Source organism: Narcine bancroftii, chromosome 2, assembly GCF_036971445.1.
Source record: "Narcine bancroftii isolate sNarBan1 chromosome 2, sNarBan1.hap1, whole genome shotgun sequence".
Taxonomy (NCBI): Eukaryota; Metazoa; Chordata; class Chondrichthyes; order Torpediniformes; family Narcinidae; genus Narcine; species Narcine bancroftii.
In genome coordinates, this window is record NC_091470.1 from 86,316,017 (window position 1) to 86,340,012 (window position 23,996).

The 23,996-nt window shown below is 44.4% G+C and overlaps 1 protein-coding gene across 15 annotated transcripts in view; it reads left to right on the forward strand.

The window, feature by feature from the left end:
• LOC138753859 (alpha-(1,6)-fucosyltransferase) overlaps window positions 1–23,996 on the forward strand; it is an 852,902-nt gene that overhangs the window by 452,721 nt on the left and 376,185 nt on the right. Inside the window, exon 7 of one of the 15 annotated variants that reach the window (XM_069917369.1) lies at window positions 21,866–21,944. The exons of the other annotated variants lie outside the window; for them this stretch is intronic. The gene's annotated coding sequence lies outside the window, so the exon portion shown is untranslated. The remainder of the gene's footprint in view (window positions 1–21,865; window positions 21,945–23,996) is intronic. 15 annotated transcript variants of the gene reach the window in all.

Below are 23,996 nucleotides of genomic sequence, written 5' to 3' on the forward strand. Positions count from 1 at the left end.
TCCAGGAGCTGCTGGGAAGAAAACCTATTTAGTTTCTTGCCTCATGTAGTGAAAAGAGGCAGTGAAAAGCTCAGCGTTGCTTGCGATCCAGGCACGGCAGAAAGTCACTAACCTGAAGTAAAACATGAAGGTCTGCAGACACCGTGGTTGAAGTAAAAACACGATGCTGGATAAAATCAGCAGGTCAAATCTCTGATGCCTGTTTGGAGAGAACCCACAGGGAAAAAGCAGAGTCAGGAGAGGAACAAGATTCAACCGACCTGGGCTTTCCGCATTCCAACAGGACGGGCACATCGGATTCTTTCCCACCGCTCCAGGAGCCCCATTGAAGGGCCTCCAGTTGAAGCAGTCTCTCCGTGCCATCAGTCACTGTCCCGCTCGACCTTCATCTGTGAGCTCACTGACAATTGATTCTTTACTGCTTATAGCCCCAAGACATGAACAGCTTTCAGGGAGAGCTTTATTTTTTCTCTCACAGTTTATAACTTTTACACTTTGGAGTAATTTGCACTTCACGTTTGTATCCGCACGCACTGAGCACGCCAGGCAAAGTGGTTGAAAGCTGGCCCGAGGAAGAAAGCTTCAATGCCCAGTCAGATGCTTCCTTCCAGTATGCAGTCGTATTTTGAGGGAAACAAAGGTGATTTTTTTATATATATTGGAGAAACAGTGAATGACAGCAGTGTTTTTGCCTGAGTGCAGCCTCCGTGGGGAATGTGATAAAAGGATTGCATTGTGATTCTGAGTTCGCCAGGGACTGCTGCAGCCAGGCACCTGCTCTGTCACTGCTCTGAAGCCTGGAGCACATAGCAACCAAGCACCATGGCAGGTGATCCCCAGGCAGTTCGAGACAATCTAGTGTTTGCTATTGGAACACAACAAAGGCTTGTGAGATGCATTCGTGGGTGAGTGCAATGACAAGAGAATGCTAGGATTTTGTTTGGAGCTCTTGGTCTTGCATATTGTAGATTTGAGGCAGGAGGCCCAGTCTGTGTGATGAGCATGCTTTGTGTTCTTAGTATTACTCATTGCTTCTTTCTTCAGCTGCATGGTTCCTCTTTCCTCATTCCCACATTGTTAAATTCTCAAGTTTTTCAAAGCACATCTCCATCCCTATTCTTCTGCACTGCCAATTTGAAGTTGCCTCTTCTGTCTCCTGATGGCACCAGACTCTGTCTTTCCACTGGCTGTCTCTGTCCCACCATGACCCACCTCTCTCCCTCTGCTGTCTAAATTACGCAATTCTTACTCGACACGGGATGAGGAGGAAAAAGCTTTGCTGGAGGAACTCAGCGGGTCATGCAGTGTCAGTGGAAAGCAAGAGGCAGCCAGCGTTTCGGGCCTGAGCCCTTCCTCAGGCTCTTTCCCCGCTAAACCCCAGCGAGATGCTTGTGGTGCCTGCCATGCACTTTGCCCCCTGGCCACCAACTCTGTCCTTTTCATGGCAGGTTCAAGGTGGAGCAAAATAGTTTGTAACCATGGCTTCACACCTGACTTCAATCACAGTGTCTGCGGGCTTTTGTGTTTTACTTCTTTCACACCTCATTGCATTGAGCCTCTGACCAAACATCCACACCTCGACTTTTAATGTTAATTTAATTTAGACATACAGCACATAACAGGCCATTTTGGCCCATGAGCCCGTGCCGCCCAAGTTACACCCCATTGACCTACACCCCCGGTACCTTTTGAACAGTGGGAGGAAATTAGAGCCCCCGGGGAAAACCTGTGCAGATGCGGAGAGAATGTACAAACTCCTTACAGACAGCGCGGGATTCGAACCAGTGTGCTAACCTCTACACCAACTGTGCCGCCTTTTAGAAGCAAAGAGCTAAGGCTGATGGACCATGGGAGTAAGGCGAGCCCCTCCAATCTGATTTGGGTACAATTGGGCAACAGTGTTGTCCAGTTCCATCATGTCTCAGCTTGCCAGCGGCTGAATCTTTGTTCTTGTTCATTCCAAACTGGACATATCCATAGAACCATAGAACTTTACAGCACAGGGCCCTCAGCCCATCTAGTCTGTTCTGCAACATTAATCTAATGGACATAGGTCACTCTCCCAACTTTTATTCATTTCAGCTCCCCTACATTTCCACTCTCCGTTTCCTTCTGCACACTGTTTCATTTAAGTCTCATCCTTGAGCTCACTAACGTGTACTCGATATTGGTCTGGAACACATAACACACATAACAGTTACAGTACGGAAACAGGCCATCTCAGTCCTTCTAGTCCGTACTGATTTAAGTGATCTCCTCTAGTCCAACTTACCTGCTCTCTGCCCATAACCCTCCAATCCACTCACATCCATACTCTTATCCAACCTTCTCTTAACCTTGATTTAAAATTTTGTTTCCTTATTTTTGAACCCCTTCAAAGCTTTGACCATCTCCATGTCAAACCTCTAGCTCTCTGTCTCTCCACCACATCTAAATCTTCCATTTATGGCCAAGTGCGCATCTCCTGCACCTGGTTGATGGCTGTATCTTCTGTTGCTGAAGTCGGCAGCTTGGCTGCCCGGCTGATAAGATGCCTCTCATTTTCTATGGAGAAGCATGCTCAAGGACAGTTGAATGGTACTTCTCAACGAACCTTATGCACCTTTGGCATTCTCTGCCCATTGAAGTAAATCTATTACGATAAGGTTGGATAGATTTTTACATAGTAGGGGAATTAGGAGATATGGGTGGAGGTCAGATCAGCCATGATCTTATCAAATGGCAGACCAGGCTCGACGGGCCAGATGGCCGACTCTTGCTTTATGTTCTTATCACATTAATTACACCTCCAAGGTGTAGAAGCAAAGAGCTAAGGCTGATGAAACATGGGAGACAGGCAAATCCCTCTAATCTGATTTGGGTACCACTGTATGGGTTGCTGGAGAGGCTGCGCGTGGAGGCTGCTCCTGACCTGAGAATTGATGTACTGGCTTTGGAGGCGTACACAGGAGGTTCACTGTGCTGGTTCCAGAGATGAGGGGGTGAGCCCATTAGGAGAGATTGAGAAGCCTGGAAGGAAAGAAGGTGAAGGCAGATCATCATGTTGCAATGCAAACATAGTGTGGAAGGATCTCCACACATGGCAGAGTGACTTGTGTGGAAGGATCCCAACACACACGGCAGAGGGTCCTGTGTGGAAGGATCCCCACACACGGCAGAGTGACCTGTGTGGAAGGATCCCCACACACGTCAGAGTGACCTGTGTGGAAGCATCCCCACACATGCAAGACTGACTTGTATGGAAGGATTCCAAAACACAAGGCAGAGGATCCTGCGTGGAAGGATCCCCACACATGGCAGAGTGACTTGTGTGGAAGGATCCCCATGCACTGCAGACGAATCTGTGTGGAAGGATCTCAGTGCACACTGCAGCCTGAACTGGTATGCAGTGCTCTGCAGCATTTGAAGATCCTGACATCTATCCAAAGCAAGGGGCCTCCTAGAGTTTAAACTGGCATAAATGGGACCTTTCACATAAATTGGCTCTGTGAAGAAAGGATTATTGTCAAAATTATTTTCTGAAACCCATGCAAGATGAGGGAGATGTAGGTAACAAGCCCTCACGAATGCAGTGTGACAATTACAGGGGAAAGTGCCCTGTAACCTTTTCACTTCTGCCGCAGATATGCCACAGTTATTATTCTGCAGGACTCTGTCTGTTAATTTGCACAGTGTGAGCTTGGAAAAGCTGTGTGAATTTCATTGCTTCAGGACATAATAACGAGTGGGTAATGGAATAGGAAATCTGTGCATATATCCAAGGACCACATCTTCTAATTTTGTGCCTCAGAGTGAGCTTACAGTTTAATTCATTGGAATCAATGGATGGTGCTCCCTCTGGACTGCATTGAATAATAATTGGTCTGGATTTTAGCTCAGCTCAGTGGATATGTGTCAGGGTGGATGACAGGAGGTCACTGGGAGCTCGGGCTCATGACCTTAAAATACAGAGCTGAGAATATAATTGGCGAATACCAAATGTGCTTGCACTGCTGTGTATAAACCTGATTGAAGGGGATAGTGACTGCACGGTGTTTCCACAGCCCCACTTAACGGTCTGAGAGACACAATGAGGGATACTTGAACGTGAAATAAAAACACAAGACGTGAGAAGTGCACACCAGGTCATGTGGCGTCTGTGGAGTGGGAAGCAGAGGCAACAAACTTTCATCGAAACCGATCCATTGCTTCTTGTTTTTATGCTGCAAGGATTTGTTATAGTTTATGTTTTTAAATGGCAACAGAATAACTGCATGTTTCAGCTCTGACATTGAAAAGTTTGTGCTGCAAACCAATATCAATGAGCTCAGATCAAGCATTTAAAACCAGCTCTCTGTGTCGAAAGAATCCGAGTTGTCCATGTACCAAATGGGCAGCTTGAAAGACCGGAGGTTTAATAAAACTCATTTGAATGGGGTTCAGGAAGAAGAACTCTTTGAACCTGTTTAGAACGATGATAAACATGCTTTGCTCTCATTTGAAATTGGAATTGTTTTGAAAATGGAGGTGATTTGCGAGATGCATCCTTTCATCAAAACGGATTGAATGAGCTTCGTGGAGCAGTGGCCACATTTGTCAACTGTGCATTCAACGCTTTGGGGTACTGTGGTATGCTTCAAGGTTGTATGATTTGCAAAGTGAGCGTCATTTACTTTTCTTCCTACAATCCTTCCCTTTGGCATTCAAACAACGCAGGGGAGGTGCAACAAGATCGATTTGTTGATGAGAGCCAATATTCTGGCACAGTAATCTGCGAGGAAGGCAAGTGAACTGTCAGCCTTTACTGCAAGAGGATTTGAATGCAGGAACAAGGATGCCTTGGTGTATCTGGTGTAATAAGCAAATGGGCTGGAGAAACCCAGCAGGTCACGCAGCATCCATAAGAAGAGTAACCAACATTGTGGATCTTGGACCCTTCCTTAAGAATGAGAGAAAAAAAACATGATGGCTGAATAAAATGTGGGAAGAGGAGAGGAGGGAGGAAGGGACTACCTCCTTCTTGACTAAAAGACTGGGTTGACAGCAAAAGTCCCACCGCATTGGGCCTTGGTGCACCTCAGGGCTGTGTGCTGAGACTGCTACTGTTCACACTGCTGACTCCCGACTGCATTGTCAGATTCAGTTCAGATAAAATCAACGTGTTTGCAAATGATACAACAGTAGTTCTCCTCATTGGCAGCAAAGATGAGCCGGCTTGCAGAGAGGAGGTAAGGCGGCTCGTAAAATGGTGCAAGAAAAGCAATCTGAGAGTCAACAAGGTCAAGACAAAGAAGATAACTGAAGACTTCAGGAGGATGAAGGTCGACCACTCTCCATTACACATCAATGGTTCCGTCGTGGAGAGAATGGAGAGCACAATGTTCCTTGGTGTGCATATGAAGAATGACCTATTCTGCAGCCACAGTTATTAGTCAGGAAGTTCCTGTCTGGTATGATAGCTGCAAAGCATCAGACAAGAAATCAATACAGAGGACCATAAAAACAGCCGAGAAGATCAATGGGGTCTTTCTTTCCTCTATCGCAGTGGTCCTCAACCTTTTTCTTCCCACTCACATACCACTTTAAGTAATCCTATGCCATTGGTGCTCTATGATTAGTAAGGGATTAGTTAAGGTGGGATATAAATGGGAAGGGAAGGTTGAGAATCACTGCTCTAGACCCAATTGTTACTGAAATATTTTGCTTGAGAAAAATTGTCATTGGCCATTTCCTTTGGAGTTCTGAAATGGTGCACATAACGAGTCAATTTGGTACGATTAAAACAGTTGTTTTCAAACTTTTTCTTTCCACCCACATCCCACCTTAAGCAATTCCTTACTAATCACAGAGCACCGATGACAGAGGGATTACTTAAAGTGGCATGGAAGTGGGAAGAAAAAGGTTGAGGAGTGCTGCTCAAATCAGGATCAAAGAATTATTGAGGATCCTTTCCATCTAACACGCAGCATCTTTTATCCATTACCATCAAAACGCACCATGGTCCAGAGAAAGGATCTTTTATATTATATCTTTATGTCTCTCTCTTTGGCTTCTCTTTGGCTTGGCTTCGCGGACGAAGATTTATGGAGGGGGTAAAAAGTCCACGTCAGCTGCAGGCTCGTTTGTGGCTGACAAGTCCGATGCGGGACAGGCAGACACGGTTGCAGCGGTTGCAGGGGAAAATTGGTTGGTTGGGGTTGGGTGTTGGGTTTTTCCTCCTTTGCCTTTTGTCAGTGAGGTGGGCTCTGCGGTCTTCTTCAAAGGAGGTTGCTGCCCGCCAAACTGTGAGGCGCCAAGATGCACGGTTTGAGGCGTTATCAGCCCACTGGCGGTGGTCAATGTGGCAGGCACCAAGAGATTTCTTTAGGCAGTCCTTGTACCTTTTCTTTGGTGCACCTCTGTCACGGTGGCCAGTGGAGAGCTCGCCATATAACACGATCTTGGGAAGGCGATGGTCCTCTATTCTGGAGACGTGACCCACGTCTGGATCTTCAGCAGCGTGGACTCGATGCTGTCGACCTCTGCCATCTCGAGTACTTCGACGTTAGGGATGAAAGCGCTCCAATGGATGTTGATGGAGCGGAGACAACGCTGGTATATCTTTATGTATATATGTGATAATTACGTGCTGTGTATGGTGTGTGCATGTGTGTGCACCATGGTCTGGACAATATTGTTAGGTCTGATTGTGTATGTACAGTCAGTCAGCTGATAAGAAACAAAAACTTGTGAACAGGACCTATATGGGCAATTTTCCAGTCCTGGGTTGATACCAATGGTTTCCTGAACTTAAAAAGTTCTACAGTTTTACTTGCAATTCCATAAACTTTTAACTTGAACACATTTTTTTTATTTGCTAGTTATTCTTAAAAGTCACTTGAAGGTCATGCAAAATGAATCAATAATCTTTGCGCAGTTTAAAATGATTAGCAATTAAGTCATGAATCAAGTAATCTATTCAGGCTTTTGAATTTAATACTCAGCTTTTGTAGCAATATTTTTGTCATGACAGTAAAATATTCCCCTCATTTGACCTTAACCCTGCAATCAATAGCTTTTGTGCCTCTCGTATATAAATCTTGAACTCCATTTTGTTTATCTGGAAGTGCTTACTTAACGAGATGTTTGGGCAGATGGTCAGTTTGCAATGTTTTGGCTGGTTGAGTTGTTTTGGAACCTTTCATATTGGAGTGAACCCCTTCCATGTTGCTATAAAGGTACAAATTCATGCAATCGTCCACATGAAGAACAGAGGGACAGCAGGAGCAAGAGAAGCCATTTGGCCCTTTCCATTCCACGCCATGTCCCCGCCTACAGTCTCAAATCCACCTCAGCAGAAGAGCCTCCCTGGAATCTACCAAGAAATACGATCTGGCATCCACAGCTCTCCAGGGCAGAGGACTGCTGTGATTTACAGGGCTCTGCAAGAAGGATGCAGCACTGATGTATTGTGTCATGGCGCGAAATTGATGCGACCAATGGGAAGGGTCTGGTTCTCCTCTGTCTCTTCAAGCCAAGACAAGTGGTGACAACAGTGTGAATGACCCACACTGTGGAAACAGCAACTCTGGTTCTCAGACAAATTCCACTCACTCTCTAATGAGATCTCAGACCAGTGGTTCTCAACCTTTTTCTTCCCACTCCCATACCATTTTAAGTAATCCCTATGCCATCAGTGCTCTGTGATTAGTAAGTGATTGTTTAAGGTGGATTGTGAGTGAGAAGGGAAGGCTGAGAATCACTGCTCTAGACCCAATTGTTACTGAAATATTTTGCTTGAGAAAAATTGTCATTGGCCCATTTCCTTTGGAGTTATGAAGCCGTGCACATAACGAGTCAATTATGGACAATTAAAAAAGTGGTTTCCCAACTTTTTATTTCCATCCACATCCCACCTTAAGCAATCCCTTACTAATCACAGAGCACTTAAAGTGGTATGTGAGTGGAAAGAGAAAGGTTGAGAACCATTGGACTAGGCCCTTGTTCCGAGCATTTCACGTTCATTTTGATGCAATTGCTGAATTCTAGATATGACCTGAGACTTCTGCACATACACATTGAATTATTATTGTGGCAAGATTTATTTGAAACCAGAGTTTAGCACCCTGCTGATGTTGATGAGAGCATTTATATGATATTTCAACTTTAAATGATCTGTGCATGATCTAATCTTAATAATCTGTTCTATGTGAGTGAATTAAAATGAATATTTGCTGCCTGCGACCATTTGTTCTTTATCATGTACAGCACTAAATAAAGATTGGTACATGTATCCAGTATTTTGTTGAGTTCTCATAATTATGCTTTTTTTAAAGAAGTGTTCTTTTTTAAAAATATATATTGACATGGTGCAATTCCGCCCACAGGAATGAGATATTACAAGGATCTAATTAGCCAACCAAGGCTCAGTTGTTATTGATAACTTGCCTTGGCTTGTACGTCTGTTTTCTGGATACTTTTCAGGGTTTCTGGCGCCTCAATAAGATTCTTGTTGGTTGTGGAGATGTGCGCACGGAGGAAGAGGGTGAAGATCTAAACACTCATTACAGCATCCAGATTTTGGTGTTAGACTCTGGAAGTGCAGAAGCTCCAATATCCAGTCAGTTTGAATGCTGCAGATTCCACTTCTGATACAACCACGAAGTCAGAAAATGGCTTTATTTTTACTTGCTCTGTCGGTGCAACTTAGCATCAAATTCCATCAACAGCACAATCTGTATTCTGCACTTTTTCCACGTTGCTTGGATGACGGGCTTGTTCCTGGCCTGTGCTGTTATCGAGTTGCAGAGTCCTGCAGCATGGAAACTGGCCCTTTGGCCCAACCCCTGCATGCTGACCAATATATCAACTAGTCCCACCTGCCTGCCTTTTAGCCGATCTCCCTCTGGGCCCATCCTATCTGCTGGTCCAATTTTTGTTTCTTAGACGTTGCAATAGCGCCTGCCTCAACCAGCTCCTCTGGCACCCCATTCCATTCACCAACCACTCACTGAGTAAGAGTTACTCTCAGGCTCCTGTTAAAATCTCTCCTCCCTCACCTTAAAACAATGTTCTCTGCTTAATGGTTCTCCTACACGACTGTTTTATTAGATGTCTTTCAGAAGCAATGCCCTGTGATGTTTTGCATTGATCCGTTTCATTATGGAGACATGAAGTTGTCAATAACTTAAAAGAATGAGAAAATATGTTCTCCTGTGTTCCACAAAAGCTGCATCATCACTTTTCAATGAAAAGGATAAATGATAAACATGCGTGACCAGTTTGATATCCCACTATGCTCTTATTGCAAACATTATTTTTTTTTTCTTTACTATTTCCTAATTAACCAAGGGTCAGATGTTAATTTGATTAACTGATTTTCCTGATTAATTCTGAGTGTCATAATTGACAAGCAGATTCTTCCAGATGAATTATTGCCACTCGCTTATGATTGGGGTAATAATTGAAAATAGTCCTGGATTCACAATTTTTGTTCTTCAATAATATTATTAATTTCCCTGTCACGTCTCTAAATGGAATGAGGCAGCAACGAGCAGAATTCTCTTTATTTCCGTTTGAAGCTCTGTGAAGTAATTGTCAAATTGTTTAGCTCTTCATTAAATCCTCAAACTCGTTGACACGATCAAAGTGAAATGACTTTTAATCTCATTGGACCTGGAAACGAGACTTATGAGGCAAGATTTGCAGAGCTGGGACCTTTCACTTTGGAGCGTAGAAGGACGAGAGCAGACTTGATAGAGGTCCACGAGATTATGAGAGGCACAGACAGGGTGGACAGCCAACGCCTGCTTCCTAGGGCAGGATCAGGAAACACCAGAGGACAGGTGTACAAAGTGAAGGGAGGGAAGATTAGGGGAAACATCAGGGGGAAATTCTTTTTTTACACATAGAGTTGTGGGTACCTGGAATGGTGGTGGAAGCTGAAACATTGGGGGTATTTAAGAGACTCTTTGACACATGGATGAAAGACAGGGTTATGGGGGAGGGAGGTTTTTTTTAGGAGGGAATAAATGGATCGGCACAACATCGAGGGCCTACGCTGTGCGGTATTGTTCTATTATTGTGCTTGATGTTTTGGTGAGCTTGTTTAGCCAGAAAGTTTGAAGGAAAACAAACTCTGAAAATGTTTAACCATATAACCATTTACGGAGCGGAAACAGGCCGTGTTGGCCTTTCGAGTCCGGACCGATTCACTGATTTTGTGCGTGATAAGTATAGTTGGGAAGGGCTTGCATATAGTCATGCCTTTTTTTTTTGCCTGTCATTTTATTTTGGGGGTGGGGGTAGAAGTTGAGCATTCTGAAGGTGATGACAACAATGCTTTCAGCAAAGTTGGAAACAAACTGTAGCTATCTGCAAGATGCATCACTAATTGCATTGCCTGGACTGCACGCTTGAAATGTCAAGCTTCACTCGTTGCTTCAAACATAACTTGATGGCTGTGTCGATGGGGGTGGCCTGTCAATGGGGGTGGCCTGTCGATGGGGGTGGTCTGACGACATGCAACTGCAGTGCAGCCACAACTTGCAAGCGTCAGCTTTCTTAATAGGAAAACACGTCCTTCCATGAAATTATTTTTGTGCTTGTATAGCAATGTGAATGGGTGCTGCAGACCACAACTTTATTCAGATTCATGATCCGTGAAGCCAAAATGATGATTAAATATAATTATGGGGTGGGAGGCAATTCAGTCCTTGCATTAGATCTTGGCGACGTGTTCAATGAAGCATTGACGAAGGTTCAGGGAAATTTAAAATTGTCATAATTATTATGTTGCTTTTTTTCCTTCATGGATCTTTGATTGAGGTGTTATATGTAATTAATTGAGTTAGCATGTGTCCAGGTAGAAAACTAGAGTACTCAAAAATAACACACCAGGGCATTGTATGTATGATCAAATTCATGCTTATTACCACCTGACTGTACGTATACAACCAGATGAAACGGCGTTTCTCTGGACCACCGTGTATACATATGCACATCGCATCTCAGCATATGTATATAAAAATACAATAAAAAACAACTATAATATTTCAAAATAACTTGCTTGTATCCTTTATGAGACCCAATGTTACAGGATCCAGTTTGTGCATGGTGAAGCTATTTCCTCGCCTGATGGTGATGCTTCTGTACCTCCTTCCTGATGGTAGTGGGTCAGAGATACCGTGATGGACAGCAGGGATCCTCATTAATTCTTTGAGCCCTATTTAAATGATGCTCCCTTGAGTGTCATCAATAGAGGAAAGGGAGGCCCAGTGATCTGCTCAGCCATTTTGGTGACCTTCTGTATTGACTTCCAGTCCGATGCTTTGCATCTACCATACCATGCAATGATGCAGCCAGAGAGGATACATCATCACATGGTAAATGGTGTCAAGATGGGGGCCAGTAGCTTGCTCTCTTCCTCCTTCGTCAGGCGTGCTTTCCTCACTAATGAGGTGTTGCAGGTTCAGGATGGGTTGTGTGTCATGTGCACACCGAGGAACGTTGTGCTCCCCAGTCTCTCCCTGATGGAGCCATGAATGTGCAGTGGAGAGTGGTTAACCTTCACCTGTCAAAGTCCACAATCATTTCCTTTGTCTATAATGCCCCATCACCCTGTGGTGTCTCTACCACCTCCCACAGCACAGCGGTTTGATTCAATTTTTGCTGCCCTTTCATCATCACTGAATCATTCAGTGGTCTAAAAACTTTCACAACTGCTGATGCTATCTGCTCATTGAACTACTGACTAAATCTGAGCTAAATCTATTCCATCCAGGAGCTTTCTCAAGGAATATTTCTCCCAGCTGGTAACTGAAGCAATGCATTCGACGTGCTCAAGCGTTTTCAGAAATAGATTGGCAGAGCTTCAGAGTGCATGAAATTGCACACCCCTTGAAAAACTTTATTTTGCTTTAAATTTTAGAGATGGCCCATGACCCATGTGACCCCCATCCAGCTGTGCAACTTGGGAGGAAACCAGAGCACCCGAAGGAAACCCACGCAGACACAGGGAGAATGTACAAACTGCAAACAGACAGTGGTGGATTTGAACCCAGGTCACTGGCGCTGTAATAGTCTTGTGCAATTATGCCGTCTTATTTAAAAAATATCAAGGACTTTTGAATTTATTAATTACTAAAAAGTAAAACACAGTTAGAAATATTTAAATTAAATCCATAAAAACATGAATGGCCAGTATGCTATCTCTCGATCTTGCATGAATTGTTCACCATTGAAATAAATGGAGACAGAATCAGATGCAGGAACCTTGTCAGTTTTCATATTGGAAGAGGGGTAAAATATTGAAATTCATACTCAGTCAGAGATTCCATGAGAAGTCGGCAGCATCACTGAGATTGCAGCCTGCTTAATCCCCAACCTAAATATTTTCTTACTGCAAAAAATATTCACCCCATGACCAGAAGGTGTGTCAAGTACTGCTGCTTCACATTGTAAATATTTGATGACAGGACTTTCCAAGGGCACAAGGTCTGCAGGTACCTTCGCTATTGGGCCATCATGCTGGAACTCCTTCGGAACTCCTTCGAATCTTAGACAGGTGCATGGAAGGAAGATGAATAAATGGTTACTGGGTAGGGAGTGTTCAGTATTTTTTTAAGGAACATATGGGTTGGCACAACATTGAGGGCTGAAGGGCCTGTACTGTGCTGTAGTGGATTTCTGATGTCACGTTAATAGGTGTGAATGCAAATGCAGAGAAGAAGAAAAGGAGCAGTAATAGAAAGGGTCTTTTGGGGTTCATGTCACTCCCCCTGTATCTGGTGTGGCATTGGCATGAAGCTATTGCTCAGTGAAGATATTAAAAGCACTTTATATTTGAGGTGGCAAGTTCATGTGTGAGGATTGCAAGGCAGCAAACTGATATGGAAAAATAAACATGGACTTCATCCAAACTTTATCCATGTTGCATGAAAACAGCGGTCTTGGTCACGTGTTTTTGACGTGATTTGTCATTGTTGGAGGAGTTAAAAATGCCACCAATTTGAAATTCAGTTTGGAAACTCTGTGACGTCTGTAAATGTGTACCGATGTGCATCAACAGGATAATGTTTGTGCAAGCAAACCCTGCCGTTTAATTATCACATCCATACTCCTGAATTGGTTTCATTTAGTCAAGCAGAAAGTGTTTGTTCCTTGTCAAAGAATATATGCCCCATTGGCCCTCTGTCAATGGAAGTACTGGTTGCTTTGATTGACTTTGATGGGCAAGGCTTTCCTTGCTGATCCCAAACAACAAGTGAGAAGATTGTGGCTTTGTACTATGACAGTTATTCAAGGGGTGATCGGTATCCTGTAATCAAGTTAATCATCGCAAAATATTTATTTTAAATTATTTCTTTAAGGTGCTGTGCATTGTGTGTGTACGGGTAGTCTTCAACTTCCGACCTATGCGAGTTACGTCCACTCGCACATACAACTAACTTTAAAAAAACATGTCTGTTTATGCGCAACATAGTCCTTTCAGAGGTGTATAAAATCACAAAAGGGCAGACCCAGTGAAGAAGTTCGAAGGAGAATTGGATTCATACAACATGGGATGATTCACGGAGAAAAAGAGAACAATTAGGAGAATGGTAGGGCACTGAGGAGGGCAGTAGAACAGAGGGATCTGGGAATACAGATACCCTGTACATAATTCCCCGAAAGAGGTGCCACAAGTAGATAGGGCCGTAAAAAAAGGCCTTTTGGCACGCTGGCCTTCATAAATCAAAATATTCAGTATTGGAGATGGGATGTTACGGTGCAGTTGTCTCAGACATTAGTGAGGCCAGATTTGGAGGAATGTGTGCAGTTTTGGTCACCTAACTATAGGAAGGGTATCAGTAAGATTGAAAGAGTGCAGAGAATATCTTCAAGGATGTTTCTGGGATTTGAAGAACTGGATTACAGGGAAAGGTTCAATACACAATACACAGTACCTAATATTCACAGTTATACAAAAAGATAAGATTTAAAATATTTATAAATATTTTCAGATTGTTTACTTGGTTACAGGATACTCTTCATCAATTTCACAGCCTGCAGGAAGCACCCATTTCCCAGCCTGGCAGTTGTGATGTTGATACTCCTGAACCTCCTTCTTGATGATAGTAGGTCAAAGATACTTGACCCATTTAAGCAACACTCCCAGTAAATGTTGTCATTTAGATAAAAGGGAGACCCCCAGTGATCTTCTTGGCTGTTTTTGATGACTCTGTATTGACTTCTGGTCCGATGCTTTGCAGCTAACACGCCACACAATGGTACACCCAATGTACCCGCCAGAGCCACTGTAACGGCAGCGCTGCCGGTGGTGCGGACCCGCGGGGAGCGAGGGAATGGAGAATGCAGCACTTCTGCAAGGTCCAGCTGCCCAGTCAACTGTTGTCGGCTCCGCACGGGCTTGGAATGGCCCATTGAGGGAGCCGACAATGGTTTTATTTGAGATCCCGTGACCTCTGGTGGCCGCATCCAATCTGGCGGCGCCTGTTCATTGGCAGCGGCCTCAAGGGACTGTAGACTCTGGGAAAGCAGAGGACTGGAGCAGGGCACCAGAGGATGACAAGATCAACCTCTTCCCTCCCCGAGAAAGATAAGCTGAGGAGACAACCTGCGGGGACAGTGACCATGACAGGGGACCAATGTAGGGGGTTCTGCGGCTGAGGGCACGGTGCATGCGGCAGGGGCTGCTGGTGACTTGAGGCAGGTAATCCGCAGAAGCTGTGGGCTGCTGGAGATCGCTGTCGGGAGGCACGCGCCAGGCTGCAGGTTGCTGGAGACTGGCACGAACTGGCCGGAGGAGTACTGGGTATCAGAACTGGGATGTGGTGGGGGGGGGGTTACTGAGCGCGCTGAAGGGTTCCTGACCGTGTTGAAGGTTTGGATCTGGACCTCGGGTTGCCAATGGTTTGAACTGGACTCTGTGTGTCTGCGGAAGTGCTGGAGGTGAATCTAGAGACACTTGGTGACTTGGAGGAGGAGACTCTATTTTGCTTCTCTCTCTCTCTCTCTCTCTGACTGTAAGAAGCAAGAGGCACTTAGGCAATTGCTGCCGGTGGCAAATCTGTCTGCCTTGCAGCAGGAAAAAAGGAAATTTCATGTAATATGACACTGTTTTATGACTATGAGAATAAATTGAATATTGAGCTACTCGACCCTCCTGGAATTTAAAAAGAAGTTGTTCAGGATACAAAGCAGGTTATGTCACATCTGCATTGATAACAGCTAATATTTCGGGTAAATCACTTTTTAAATCCAAAAAGGGATCTTTTTTTTATTGTGGTTGTTCGGTATGTACATTGATCTCATTAGTTGTTGAATAATGATCGAGAGAAACACGAAGAATGGCAGACGCTGTAACCTTGAGCAAGTGATGAGAGGACAGAGGGACTCAGAGGGTCAGGGACCATCCACGGAGAGAGGTGGTCAGTCTGCATTTTGGGTGGGTATGGAACACTTCTGATTTCAGACCACCCCCTACCCGATCACATTCTCCTCCTTTAGCTGCTTCTATTCTCATTTTTCTCTCAAATCATCTACCCCACCCTCCCCTTATAAGTGTTCTCCTCCCCTGCCTACCTCTCCGTCCTTCCTGAACAAGGATTCAGTCCCACAACATTGACCATCTTTTTCTTCCCCTGGATGCCGCGTGTACTTTACTGGTACCCAGCATCTGCAGTTTTCCTGCTTGCCTCGAGAAGTTCTTTGCCAATTAAGTAAAACTGAAGTTGGGAAGATATTTTTTTGTACGCCTTCCAATGAGTGCAGCTGAAAAACAGTGCAGAAATTCTCCTTCAGGAGGCTGCCAGCATTACCAGGGCAATCCACTTAAATTGGAGAAGTAAGCAATGAACATATCAGTGGCTAAAGTCATCACGCTCAGTTAGCAAGTTCCCTTGTCAGAGAACTGGGGATCAGTTCAATTTTCATCAGAGAATTGCAGCTTTTATTGACAGGTCATGATGCAAGGAAGATATGAAAGGTGCAGTGAACCATAGATATATATCTAAAAGTGTCTCAAATTCCATTCCTGTGGGAAAGCTGCTTTACCAAATTCTTGCCTGTTTCAGCTGTCAACTCTTTTTCTCTCTGGTACGACATTGTGCCAAGGTTGTGGGGGATGCTTGGCCAGATTTAAGCTGCTGTTCGAATTCACATACTGAGAGTAAAGAAAGTGACATGTTTACTTTATACAGCGAGGAGGCATATTCATTACATTTTTTCCACATTAAGTTAACATGTCAATTTACATTCTTCTGGCCAAAAGTGCTCATGGAACTCTATTCGAAAATAAATAATTACCTGGAGGACTTTACTTCCTTTCTTGGGTGCTGCTGAACCTGCTATTGAATGCTCATTCCCAGGGGCCCTAGAGGTGTTACTGGCGCACTGCTTTCCTGAACAGTTGCAGTTTACTGATGGAGGTTTGCTCGCTGTGCGGTTAGGTGGAATTCCATTGCTGAAGACCAGCAACGAAGAGGGAAGGTCAATGAGCAGACACCTGCAAATGTTTCCCATTCGCCAGATCAGCCCACTCTCTGAAACGCAGCTTCCTGGGCTGTATCAGACCTGGAGACCACTGGTCCTGCCAGTACCCAAAGTGGATGTCAGCAAGGTGGGGGGGGGGGGGGTGGGGTGGGGGGGCAGTTCCAGTGAGTAAGTGTCACCTTTCATCGCTTTGCTGCTGCTTGGCAGTCGACCGTTTGGGATGTCGGGAATCAGCCTAGATCTGTCCTGCTCTCCGTTGCATGTGAACAGCTGGGCGAAGGTGAGCCCAAAGTTCCTTGGCGTGCATTTGATGGACTGTCTATCCTGGAATGACAACACCTCATTAGTTAGGAAGGCACATCAGTGCGTACACGTTCAAACGAGGTTGAGGAGGGCAAGGCTACCAGCCTCCATCTTGACAACATTTGATGGGAGCACAATTGAGAGTGTCCTGATTGGCTGCATCATTGCACAGTACACAGTAACTGCAAAACAATGGACAGGAAATCAATACAAAATGGCCAAGGAGATCACTGGGGTCTCCCTTTCCTCTATTGATGACATTAACCAGGACCGTTGCTTAAATAGACCTCAATGAATTATTGAGGATCCTTTACATCTAGCACGCAGTACCTTTGACCTAACACTATCAGGAAGAAGGTGTAGGGGCTTCAAGATCAGAAATGCCAGGCTTCTTTCCACAGGCAGTGAAGTAGATGAACGGTATTCTGTAATTGAGTTAATCATCGCAAAATATTTATTTTAAATTATTTCATTATGTATCTATGTGATTAGGTGCTGAGTATTGTGTGTGTACAGGTAGTCCTCAACTTCCGACCTATGTGAGTTACGTCCACTTGCACATATGACCAATATATTTTTTAAAACTGTCTGTGTATGCACAGTCACCATTCTGTAGGTGCGCTGGAAACATAGCAAGCATGGCAAACAAGAGGAAAAATATGTCTCTTGCTGATAGATCTGCTAAGAGACCAATGCATAGATGATCTGACAATTCTGCTTTCTGTTCAGCCCGCAGGCTGTGTGTGGTAACTTCAAGTGGTTAGATATCCCACGTATGCCCTTCAACTGAGCAGGCTTCACCCTTTTCTTGGCCATGAAGGGGAGGAAGTTGGCGGGGGGGGTGGGGGGGAGAAGCCAGAGAATGAAGCCATGGATTGCAATGGGGTCTATTTCTGCCCTGCCGATGGTCCTAAGGGTGTTGAGTGATGGGATCTTTTCTGAGTCTATTTCCATGAAGCGTGGATGGGAAGAAACGGAATCTCATGGCTCCGGCCATTCGGCATTGGTGCTGACTGTGCGGAGTTTGCTGGTTATTCCAATCAGAACTCCAATTTGCTTCTGCAACCGAACACATGCAGGCAGGTTGATTGGCTCCTGAGAATTGCCCTCATGTGGGGGAGTGACAAGAGAATCCAGAGGGTAGTTGATAAACAGCTGAGAGAGAATAAGTGGCATGGGAAAAAGATTGATGGCCTTGCTCTGAGAACCACACCAGTGGCTTCTGAAGATAATGAATTTACTGTACAATGTACATATGCGCTGAAATTCTTACTGTAGCTGAACAAACACTTCAAAGAATAACTCTCATCATAAATAATAACTAATTAAAGTACACAATAAATACATAGGATAGGTAATAAATGCTCACAGTCCAAAGAAAATGACACAATAGTGCAGAGAGTCCTTTTGTGGTGTCCGAGAACTTTATTTTATTTAAACATCCAGCACGGTAACAGGCCATTTTGGCCCACGAGTCCATGCTGCCCAATTTACACCCAATGACCCTACACCCCCAGTACGTTTTGATCGGAGGGAGGAGGAATCTCGAGCCCCCGGGGAAAACCCACGAAGACATGAGGAGAACGTACCAACTCCTTGCAGACAGCGCGGGATTCAAACCCCGGTCCCGGTCACCAGCACTGTAAAGGCGTTGCATTAACCGCTACGCCGACTGTGCTGCCCCTGGTTAGTGTACCAAGGGGAGGCTCAAGAGCTGTTGGAAGAGACTGTTCTTGAACCTCGAGGTGCTGGTGTTCAGGCTTCTGTACCTTCTGCCTGTAGGTACCAGTGAGAAGAGCTAATGACTGGGGTCCTTTATAATGATAGCAGGATTTTAAGAGAAATATATCATAGTTGTAGCACAGACAGGGGTCATATATCTCCCCACCAGAATAACCCACTAATTTCACTTTGCCTCCCCAAACCCTTCTTCATAGCCTGATAAATCTTGCCTCGGAATATATGTTCCTCAACATGATTATCCAACTGCACGAAAACCAACAAGGTCGGGTCAGATACAGCAATGAGCTCTCTGAACCCTTCTCCATTAACAATGGCGTGAAGCAAGGCTGTGTTCTGGCACCAACCCTCTTTTCAATCTTCTTCAGCATGATGCTGAACCAAGCCATGAAAGACCCCAACAATGAAGACGCTGTTTACATCCGGTACCGCACGGATGGCAGTCTCTTCAATCTGAGGCGCCTGCAAGCTCACACCAAGACACAAGAGAAACTTGTCCGTGAACTACTCTTTGCAGACGATGCCGCTTTAGTTGTCCATTCAGAGCCAGCTCTTCAGCGCTTGACATCCTGCTTTGCGGAAACTGCCAAAATGTTTGGCCTGGAAGTCAGCCTGAAGAAAACGGAGGTCCTCCATCAGCCAGCTCCCCACCATGACTACCAGCCCCCCCACATCTCCATCGGGCACACAAAACTCAAAACGGTCAACCAGTTTACCTATCTCGGCTGCCCCATTTCATCAGATGCAAGGATCGACAATGAGGTAGACAACAGACTCGCCAAGGCAAATAGCGCCTTTGGAAGACTACACAAAAGAGTCTGGAAAAACAACCAACTGAAAAACCTCACAAAGATAAGCGTATAGAGAGCCGTTGTCATACCCACACTCCTGTTCGGCTCCGAATCATGGATCCTCTACCGGCACCACCTACGGCTCCTAGAACGCTTCCACCAGCGTTGTCTCCGCTCCATCCTCAACATCCATTGGAGCGCTTTCATCCCTAACGTCGAAGTACTCGAGATGGCAGAGGTCGACAGCATCGAGTCCACGCTGCTGAAGATCCAGCTGCGCTGGATGGGTCACGTCTCCAGAATGGAGGACCATCGCCTTCCCAAGATCGTGTTATATGGCAAGCTCTCCACTGGCCACCATGACAGAGGTGCACCAAAGAAAAGGTACAAGGACTGCCTAAAGAAATCTCTTGGTGCCTGCCACATTGACCACCGCCAGTGGGCTGATAACGCCTCAAACCGTGCATCTTGGCGCCTCACAGTTTGGCGGGCAGCAACCTCCTTTGAAGAAGACCGCAGAGCCCACCTCACTGACAAAAGGCAAAGGAGGAAAAACCCAACACCCAACCCCAACCAACCAATTTTCCCCTGCAGCCGCTGCAACCGTGTCTGTCTGTCCCGCATCGGACTTGTCAGCCACAAACGAGCCTGCAGCTGACGTGGACTTTTTACCCCCTCCATAAATCTTCGTCCGCGAAGCCAAGCCAAAGAAGAAGATATACATTACTCTCTTCAATGAAGAAAGTGCCAACCTGTCTGATCTTTTTGTAACTGTAGGGTCTCATCCGAGGAATCTTTCTCATTAATCTTTTCAGAACCCTCTCAAAGTCTTTCACATCTCTCTGATAATGAGGTGACCAGAGATGGAACCACATTCTAAATGAGGACAGACCAGTCCTTCAGCATAACTTCCCTATGTTTTATATCCTCTCCCTTTATTGCTAAAACCCAGAAATGTGTGCTATTTTAAGTGCTTTCATGCACTTTCAATACCCCAAATCTCTTTGCTGCTTCTACCCACAACTCAATGGCGGGCAACTTCAGGGTGACCACAGGACTTTGTCTCCATAAGGATTGTGTGACGTTATCAGTGTTATCTCTGGCAAACCATGGGTGGGTGGATGAGGACAAGTTCACTCACAATCTGCTGCAATTCCTGTCTGGAAGCTGTCTTTCAGACAGGAATGCTGATCCTATCTATCCTTGGCACCAGTCACTGAAGTGCTCAACCCCAGAATGCATTCTGAACCCTTGCTACTTTCAATGTTTCTTCCAGCATGAAGGAGCATTGTTTAAGTGGCTGAGGTTGGAATCTGGAGATTTCCTTTTTTGATTTGATGCTGTGAGACCTCAGGGATCTGTTAGCAAGACGGAATGTGCCCAGTGCTATATTGCAGGAAACTCAATGTCACCAACCTGCCAAGTGTTTGCAGCATTTTATTTTTAAGTTAGAAGAGTTTTGTACATTATTTTGTGGGTTTAATTACACTGGGCAACAATTTTTTTTCAGAAGGTTTGCTTCCTCAAAAAAAAAATTGGGGATTATGATAGACAACTTCAAGCTGAATACAAAGATAATTTCAGATTTGCTGTATCGTGTAGGAAGTTGGAGAAACATTAAATGAACTTTTATTGAATTTAGCAGGTTTAATAGCCTAACGATGCTGACACATTCTGTTAGTTCAACCGACCTAAAAATGTTTTCCCTCTGATTTTCGTTTGTACTCAGCATCTCTCGTGTCAGTGCCCAACAATAGTCGGCCAGCTTTGACAAATCCTAGTTACCCTGACACTGGTTTTCCATGGTTGTAATGTCCTGGTGAAACCTTCCACTGTGTTTGTCGCCGACTGCGCCAAGATCATCAAAAGGCGCTCAAATGCGAATGCAGATTATGGATTTTCAGTGACAAATTGTAATTCATAGTTTTGTGCTTAAAGCATGTTGTCTATCAGCTGGTTGTAGTTTGGTTTAAAACAAAAGTTACATCTAAAATACGGTACACGATAAGAAAATTAGAAGGTGATTTTCATGATCGGCAGCCCCAAAATAATAAAACCCATCCAAAAGTGTTCACTTATCTAATGTGGTGTGAGAATCCTTCATTAACCTGTTTGCTAGACTAGAAACACCTTTAGACAATGGAAATCTGAAATAAAAATAGAAAATTCTGGGGAGGAAAAATACTGCAGCATTTGTGGAAAGAGAACGAGTGAAACTTTCAGGTCATCAGATCTCTCGTTCAACAATGATTATCGAAACGCCCAGTCCTATTCCCCCATTACTCTCTCCACAGATGCTGCATGACCTGTTGAGTTTTCAGAGCATTTTCTATTGTTATTTGTTGTGTGACGATTATATGGAAGCAGCTCTTCTTCCTCAGAGGTGACTGGGCGAGAAGCAACTTTGCCGTGTCAGTATTTGGTGTTGAATTCAAAGGCAGTTGGTCTGTTCGGATAATTTTGCTTCATTGTAACGGTTGTGGTGCATCTTATTGGGAATTTAAGAAGCATTCGGGTTAAGTGTTGGTATCAGGAAAGAGAGGATAATGGATTTCTGTTACGATCTCTTTATCGCATAGTTCAATGTTGTACAAAACTGGAGCGAATCACATGCTGGAGAAACTCAGCGGATCACGCATCATCCTTAGGAAGTAAAGGGTAAGCAATGTTTGGGGTCTGGGCCCTAGGTCAGGATTAAAGAAAAAATAGGCAGGTTCCTGATTTTAAAAAATGTAGGGGAATGGGGAAGAGGAGAGGAGGGAGGAAAGGGGCAGGCCCTAGGCCTGAAGCGTTGGTTACTCTTTACTTCCCATCGGTGCTCCAAGACCTGCTGAGCTTCTCGTCCGTTTGTGCATCGCACTCGACCTCAGCACCTGCACTCTTTCTTAGTTAACAACAGGCTGGAGCAGTTTGGGCTATTGTGGACTCAAGATGCGGCTTGCATGAGATTGCCAAGTTTTTTAAAAAAAAGTAATCCTGTGTTATTTTGCATTTCTGATTTTGTTCGTGACATATGCCAACTTTCACAGAAGAAAACGTTGCTAGGTAAAACATTGTGTTGCTTAAAGTGAAAGAATCACCAAAAAGAGGAACAGTTTGACATTTGAATGAACAATAAGTTACACTTCATATGTTCATGACCTTATCTTGCAAAGTCAATATATGAAAGGGCACTTCTGCAAGAAACTGCTGGAAATAAGAGAATTTCAATTTCCACCCTGAAAGTCCCAATTATGTAGGAGAATGACAAGCATTTCAACTGGATCTGAGCTTGGATTCCTGAAGTTCATTTTTGAAATGTTTATTTAAATGTTTTTAATTTAATAATTTAGAGATACAGCAAGATAACAGGTCCTTCCGGCCCACGAACCCACGCCGCCCAAATACACCCGTGTGACCAATTAACGAACTAACCCCGCATGTATTGGAATGTGGGAGGAAACTAAAGCACCTAGAGGCAACCCATGTGAACACAGGGACAATCCACACATGCCTTACAGGCAGTTGTGAACTGAAACCCAGGACGCTGGCGCTGTCACAGCGTTGCGTTAACCACTGTGCTAACTGTGCCATTTCACAAGATCACAAGGTTAAGGAACAGAAGTAGGTCGTTTGGCCCATCGAGTCTGCTCCACAACTCCACCCTGAGCTAGATTGTTCTAGTTCCAATTTCCGCATATCACTTGACACCCTGACTAATTAGATACCAATCAATCTCCCCTTAAACTCCCCCAATGATTGGGCTTCCACAGCTGTATGTGGCAATGAATCCCACAAATCCACAACCTTCTGGCTAAGGAAATTTCTCCTCACCTTACAGCTGGGTACCTTCTAATTCTAAGACTGTGCCGTCTTGTCCTGGATTCACCCACCAAGGGAAACATCCTATTCACGTCTACTCTGTCCAATCCTCTCAGCATTCAAAATGTTTCTATGGGATCCCCTCTCATTCTTCTAGTCTCCAATAACTACAGTCCAAGAGCTGCTAAACATTTTTCATATGTTAGCCCTTGCGTTCCAGCAAAGCAATCATCCTGGTGAATCTTCTCTCAAACATCACTACTTCCCTTCTAAGATAAGGGGCCCAAAACTGCACACAGTGTATTTTTGAACATTTAAAATGATTTAATTTCCAGATTGTAAAAATGAAAAATCTACCAAGTTAATACTTTTGCATGTAATTTCAATAAATGTGTGTATTTCAAAGGAATTGTCTTTCCCAGTGTAGTTTTCAGCTGAAGACACTTGGTTGTTATAAAGTCCCATGAGTAGATAATGGTCAGCATGTTGATGCACTTCTACCTTGTAATATAGATAGGGACAATGGAGTCACAATTTGATTCTCTTCAATACCAGATGGCTGGTGAACAAAAGTAGATACCTACAGTCATTGGAGAGTTTAACAGAAGTTTGGACATTGCAACAATTATGTGACATACACTTTGTGGTTAGTCATGTTAATTGGTGTTGAGGCCAATAGAACAGGATCCACTTGATTCTTCCAAGAGAAATCAGGAGTTTTTTGTTTTAATGATGAGATCTGTATCAGTGAGCTGTCCAAATGGAAGTGATATGTACATATCAGGATTTTATGGATATGTTTAGTGTGGAGGTTGAAAACAATATGACAACTGAATTGCATGAAGATGACTTGCCTAAGGTCACAGAAGATCAAATGATATCCCAAATCTGAATCAAATGGTCTTGAAT